Source organism: Spea bombifrons, chromosome 2 (assembly GCF_027358695.1).
Source record: "Spea bombifrons isolate aSpeBom1 chromosome 2, aSpeBom1.2.pri, whole genome shotgun sequence".
Classification (NCBI taxonomy): Eukaryota; Metazoa; Chordata; class Amphibia; order Anura; family Pelobatidae; genus Spea; species Spea bombifrons.
The window spans coordinates 142,723,333-142,728,332 of NC_071088.1; the positions used below are offsets into that span (position 1 = coordinate 142,723,333).

The following is a 5,000-nucleotide window of genomic DNA, read 5'->3' on the forward strand; positions in this document are numbered from 1 at the left end:
GACAGAAAGAATTATAAGCCCTAGGACAGGACAGAGAAGGTGAGAAGGTTCAAATAAGGGTTTAAAGCTTTGATGATGAGCAAGAAACACATGGCAAAAAGCTCTCCCCGGACTGTGAGACAAGAAAAAGCCTACAACACCTGGTATTCCCAGGCGGTCTCCCATCCAGGTACTAACCAGGCCCAACCCTGCTTAGCTTCCGAGATCAGACGAGATCGGGCAATTTCAGGGTGGTATGGCCGCAGGTGTGAAAGTTTTTTATTTTACTTCTCTTATTCTGTTGCTGTTGCTGCTGCGGCTGCTGCTGCTGCTGCTGCGGCTGCTGCTGCTGCTGCTGCGGCTGCTGCTGCTGCTGCTGCGGCTGCTGCTGCTGCTGCTGCTTGTCGTCAGACAGAAAGAATTATAAGCCCTGGGACAGGACAGAGAAGGTGAGAAGGTTCAAATAAGGGTTTAAAGCTTTGATGATGAGCAAGAAACACATGGCAAAAAGCTCTCCCCGGACTGTGAGAAAAAATTAAAAGCCTACAACACCTGGTATTCCCAGGCGGTCTCCCATCCAGGTACTAACCAGGCCCAACCCTGCTTAGCTTCCGAGATCAGACAAGATCGGGCGCTTTCAGGGTGGTATGGCCGCAGGTGTGAAAGTTTTTTATTTTACTTCTCTTATTCTGTTGCTGCTGCTGCTGCTGCTGCTGCTGCTGCTGCTGCTGCTGCTGCTGCTTGTCGTCAGACAGAAAGAATTATAAGCCCTGGGACAGGACAGAGAAGGTGAGAAGGTTCAAATAAGGGTTTAAAGCTTTGATGATGAGCAAGAAACACATGGCAAAAAGCTCTCCCCGGACTGTGAGAAAAAATTAAAAGCCTACAACACCTGGTATTCCCAGGCGGTCTCCCATCCAGGTACTAACCAGGCCCAACCCTGCTTAGCTTCCGAGATCAGACGAGATCAGGCGCTTTCAGGGTGGTATGGCCGCAGGTGTGAAAGTTTTTTATTTTACTTCTCTTATTCTGTTGCTGCTGCTGCTGCTGCTGCTGCTGCTGCTGCTGCTGCTGCTGCTGCTGCTGCTGCTGCTGCTTCTGCTGCTGCTTGTCGTCAGACAAAAAGAATTATAAGCCCTGGGACAGGACAGAGAAGGTGAGAAGGTTCAAATAAGGGTTTAAAGCTTTGATGATGAGCAAGAAACACATGGCAAAAAGCTCTCCCCGGACTGTGAGACAAGAAAAAATCTACAACACCTGGTATTCCCAGGCGGTCTCCCATCCAGGTACTAACCAGGCCCAACCCTGCTTAGCTTCCGAGATCAGGCGCTTTCAGGGTGGTATGGCCGCAGGTGTGAAAGTTTTTTATTTTACTTCTCTTATTCTGTTGCTGTTGCTGCTGTTGCTGCTGTTGCTGCTGCTGCTGCTGCTGCTGCTGCTGCTGCTGCTGCTGCTGCTGCTGCTTGTCGTCAGACAGAAAGAATTATAAGCCCTGGGACAGGACAGAGAAGGTGAGAAGGTTCAAATAAGGGTTTAAAGCTTTGATGATGAGCAAGAAACACATGGCAAAAAGCTCTCCCCGGACTGTGAGACAAGAAAAAGCCTACAACACCTGGTATTCCCAGGCGGTCTCCCATCCAGGTACTAACCAGGCCCAACCCTGCTTAGCTTCCGAGATCAGACGAGATCGGGCGCTTTCAGGGTGGTATGGCCGCAGGTGTGAATGTTTTTTATTTTACTTCTCTTATTCTGTTGCTGTTGCTGCTGCTGCTGCTGCTGCTGCTGCTGCTGCTGCTGCTTGTCGTCAGACAGAAAGAATTATAAGCCCTGGGACAGGACAGAGAAGGTGAGAAGGTTCAAATAAGGGTTTAAAGCTTTGATGATGAGCAAGAAACACATGGCAAAAAGCTCTCCCCGGACTGTGAGAAAAAATTAAAAGCCTACAACACGTGGTATTCCCAGGCGGTCTCCCATCCAGGTACTAACCAGGCCCAACGCTGCTTAGCTTCCGAGATCAGACGAGATCGGGCGCTTTCAGGGTGGTATGGCCGCAGGTGTGAAAATTTTTTATTTTACTTCTCTTATTCTGTTGCTGCTGCTGCTGCTGCTGCTGCTGCTGCTGCTGCTGCTTGTCGTCAGACAGAAAGAATTATAAGCCCTGGGACAGGACAGAGAAGGTGAGAAGGTTCAAATAAGGGTTTAAAGCTTTGATGATGAGCAAGAAACACATGGCAAAAAGCTCTCCCCGGACTGTGAGAAAAAATTAAAAGCCTACAACACCTGGTATTCCCAGGCGGTGTCCCATCCAGGTACTAACCAGGCCCAACGCTGCTTAGCTTCCGAGATCAGACGAGATCGGGCGCTTTCAGGGTGGTATGGCCGCAGGTGTGAAAGTTTTTTATTTTACTTCTCTTATTCTGTTGCTGCTGCTGCTGCTTGTCGTCAGACAGAAAGAATTATAAACCCTGGGACAGGACAGAGAAGGTGAGAAGGTTCAAATAAGGGTTTAAAGCTTTGATGATGAGCAAGAAACACATGGCAAAAAGCTCTCCCCGGACTGTGAGACAAGAAAAAGCCTACAACACCTGGTATTCCCAGGCGGTCTCCCATCCAGGTACTAACCAGGTCCAACCCTGCTTAGCTTCCGAGATCAGACGAGATCGGGCGCTTTCAGGGTGGTATGGCCGCAGGTGTGAAAGTTTTTTATTTTACTTCTCTTATTCTGTTGCTGTTGCTGCTGCTGCTGCTGCTGCTGCTGCTGCTGCTGCTGCTGCTGCTGCTTGTCGTCAGACAGAAAGAATTATAAGCCCTGGGACAGGACAGAGAAGGTGAGAAGGTTCAAATAAGGGTTTAAAGCTTTGATGATGAGCAAGAAACACATGGCAAAAAGCTCTCCCCGGACTGTGAGAAAAAATTAAAAGCCTACAACACCTGGTATTCCCAGGCGGTCTCCCATCCAGGTACTAACCAGGCCCAACGCTGCTTAGCTTCCGAGATCAGACGAGATCGGGCGCTTTAAGGGTGGTATGGCCGCAGGTGTGAAAGTATTTTATTTTACTTCTCTTATTCTGTTGCTGCTGCTGCTGCTGCTGCTGCTGCTGCTGCTGCTGCTGCTGCTGCTTGTCGTCAGACAGAAAGAATTATAAGCCCTGGGACAGGACAGAGAAGGTGAGAAGGTTCAAATAAGGGTTTAAAGCTTTGATGATGAGCAAGAAACACATGGCAAAAAGCTCTCCCCGGACTGTGAGAAAAAATTAAAAGCCTACAACACCTGGTATTCCCAGGCGGTCTCCCATCCAGGTACTAACCAGGCCCAACCCTGCTTAGCTTCCGAGATCAGGCGCTTTCAGGGTGGTATGGCCACAGGTGTGAAAGTTTTTTATTTTACTTCTCTTATTCTGCTGCTGCTGCTGCTGCTGCTGCTGCTGCTGCTGCTGCTGCTGCTGCTGCTGCTGCTGCTGCTGCTGCTGCTGCTGCTGCTGCTGCTGCTGCTGCTGCTGCTGCTGCTGCTGCTGCTGCTGCTGCTGCTTGTCGTCAGACAAAAAGAATTATAAGCCCTGGGACAGGACAGAGAAGGTGAGAAGGTTCAAATAAGGGTTTAAAGCTTTGATGATGAGCAAGAAACACATGGCAAAAAGCTCTCCCCGGACTGTGAGAAAAAATTAAAAGCCTACAAGACCGGGTATTCCCAGGCGGTCTCCCATCCAGGTACTAACCAGGCCCAACCCTGCTTAGCTTCCGAGATCAGGGGCTTTCAGGGTGGTATGGCCGCAGGTGTGAAAGTTTTTTATTTTACTTCTCTTATTCTGCTGCTGCTGCTGCTGCTGCTGCTGCTGCTGCTGCTGCTGCTGCTGCTGCTGCTGCTGCTGCTGCTGCTGCTGCTGCTGCTGCTGCTGCTGCTGCTGCTGCTGCTGCTGCTGCTTGTCGTCAGACAGAAAGAATTATAAGCCCTGGGACAGGACAGAGAAGGTGAGAAGGTTCAAATAAGGGTTTAAAGCTTTGATGATGAGCAAGAAACACATGGCAAAAAGCTCTCCCCGGACTGTCAGACAAGAAAAAGCCTACAACACCTGGTATTCCCAGGCAGTCTCCCATCCAGGTACTAACCAGGCCCAACCCTGCTTAGCTTCCGAGATCAGACAAGATCGGGCGCTTTCAGGGTGGTATGGCCGCAGGTGTGAAAGTTTTTTATTTTACTTCTCTTATTCTGTTGCTGCTGCTGCTGCTGCTGCTGCTGCTGCTGCTGCTGCTGCTGCTGCTTGTCGTCAGACAGAAAGAATTATAAGCCCTAGGACAGGACAGAGAAGGTGAGAAGGTTCAAATAAGGGTTTAAAGCTTTGATGATGAGCAAGAAACACATGGCAAAAAGCTCTCCCCGGACTGTGAGACAAGAAAAAGCCTACAACACCTGGTATTCCCAGGCGGTCTCCCATCCAGGTACTAACCAGGCCCAACCCTGCTTAGCTTCCGAGATCAGACGAGATCGGGCAATTTCAGGGTGGTATGGCCGCAGGTGTGAAAGTTTTTTATTTTACTTCTCTTATTCTGTTGCTGTTGCTGCTGCGGCTGCTGCTGCTGCTGCTGCGGCTGCTGCTGCTGCTGCTGCGGCTGCTGCTGCTGCTGCTGCTTGTCGTCAGACAGAAAGAATTATAAGCCCTGGGACAGGACAGAGAAGGTGAGAAGGTTCAAATAAGGGTTTAAAGCTTTGATGATGAGCAAGAAACACATGGCAAAAAGCTCTCCCCGGACTGTGAGAAAAAATTAAAAGCCTACAACACCTGGTATTCCCAGGCGGTCTCCCATCCAGGTACTAACCAGGCCCAACCCTGCTTAGCTTCCGAGATCAGACAAGATCGGGCGCTTTCAGGGTGGTATGGCCGCAGGTGTGAAAGTTTTTTATTTTACTTCTCTTATTCTGTTGCTGCTGCTGCTGCTGCTGCTGCTGCTGCTGCTGCTGCTGCTGCTGCTGCTGCTTGTCGTCAGACAGAAAGAATTATAAGCCCTGGGACAGGACAGAGAAG

At 49.9% G+C, this 5,000-nt stretch overlaps 11 non-coding genes and 3 pseudogenes across 11 annotated transcripts; all 14 read right to left on the reverse strand.

Annotated features, from left to right (window-relative positions):
- Positions 1-128: 128 nt before the first annotated feature.
- LOC128478176 (5S ribosomal RNA) lies at positions 129-247 on the reverse strand. Its single transcript, XR_008349110.1, has one exon. It is a non-coding gene; the product is annotated as a 5S ribosomal RNA (ribosomal RNA).
- Positions 248-519: 272 nt separating this feature from the next.
- LOC128477941 (5S ribosomal RNA) lies at positions 520-638 on the reverse strand. The gene has a single exon (XR_008348887.1). It is a non-coding gene; the product is annotated as a 5S ribosomal RNA (ribosomal RNA).
- Positions 639-859: 221 nt separating this feature from the next.
- Positions 860-978, reverse strand: LOC128477250 (5S ribosomal RNA). The gene has a single exon (XR_008348230.1). It is a non-coding gene; the product is annotated as a 5S ribosomal RNA (ribosomal RNA).
- A 246-nt stretch (positions 979-1,224) lies between these two features.
- Positions 1,225-1,333, reverse strand: LOC128480162 (uncharacterized; annotated as a pseudogene).
- A 246-nt stretch (positions 1,334-1,579) lies between these two features.
- LOC128476290 (5S ribosomal RNA) lies at positions 1,580-1,698 on the reverse strand. The gene has a single exon (XR_008347306.1). It is a non-coding gene; the product is annotated as a 5S ribosomal RNA (ribosomal RNA).
- Positions 1,699-1,916: 218 nt separating this feature from the next.
- LOC128479264 (5S ribosomal RNA) lies at positions 1,917-2,035 on the reverse strand. The gene has a single exon (XR_008350147.1). It is a non-coding gene; the product is annotated as a 5S ribosomal RNA (ribosomal RNA).
- A 212-nt stretch (positions 2,036-2,247) lies between these two features.
- Positions 2,248-2,366, reverse strand: LOC128478840 (5S ribosomal RNA). Its single transcript, XR_008349740.1, has one exon. It is a non-coding gene; the product is annotated as a 5S ribosomal RNA (ribosomal RNA).
- Positions 2,367-2,552: 186 nt separating this feature from the next.
- On the reverse strand, positions 2,553-2,671 carry LOC128477147 (5S ribosomal RNA). The gene has a single exon (XR_008348130.1). It is a non-coding gene; the product is annotated as a 5S ribosomal RNA (ribosomal RNA).
- A 227-nt stretch (positions 2,672-2,898) lies between these two features.
- On the reverse strand, positions 2,899-3,017 carry LOC128478740 (5S ribosomal RNA). The gene has a single exon (XR_008349645.1). It is a non-coding gene; the product is annotated as a 5S ribosomal RNA (ribosomal RNA).
- A 221-nt stretch (positions 3,018-3,238) lies between these two features.
- Positions 3,239-3,347, reverse strand: LOC128480210 (uncharacterized; annotated as a pseudogene).
- Positions 3,348-3,646: 299 nt separating this feature from the next.
- On the reverse strand, positions 3,647-3,755 carry LOC128480591 (uncharacterized; annotated as a pseudogene).
- A 282-nt stretch (positions 3,756-4,037) lies between these two features.
- Positions 4,038-4,156, reverse strand: LOC128478794 (5S ribosomal RNA). Its single transcript, XR_008349696.1, has one exon. It is a non-coding gene; the product is annotated as a 5S ribosomal RNA (ribosomal RNA).
- Positions 4,157-4,375: 219 nt separating this feature from the next.
- LOC128478177 (5S ribosomal RNA) lies at positions 4,376-4,494 on the reverse strand. The gene has a single exon (XR_008349111.1). It is a non-coding gene; the product is annotated as a 5S ribosomal RNA (ribosomal RNA).
- A 251-nt stretch (positions 4,495-4,745) lies between these two features.
- On the reverse strand, positions 4,746-4,864 carry LOC128477942 (5S ribosomal RNA). The gene has a single exon (XR_008348888.1). It is a non-coding gene; the product is annotated as a 5S ribosomal RNA (ribosomal RNA).
- Between the last annotated feature and the right edge of the window lie 136 nt (positions 4,865-5,000).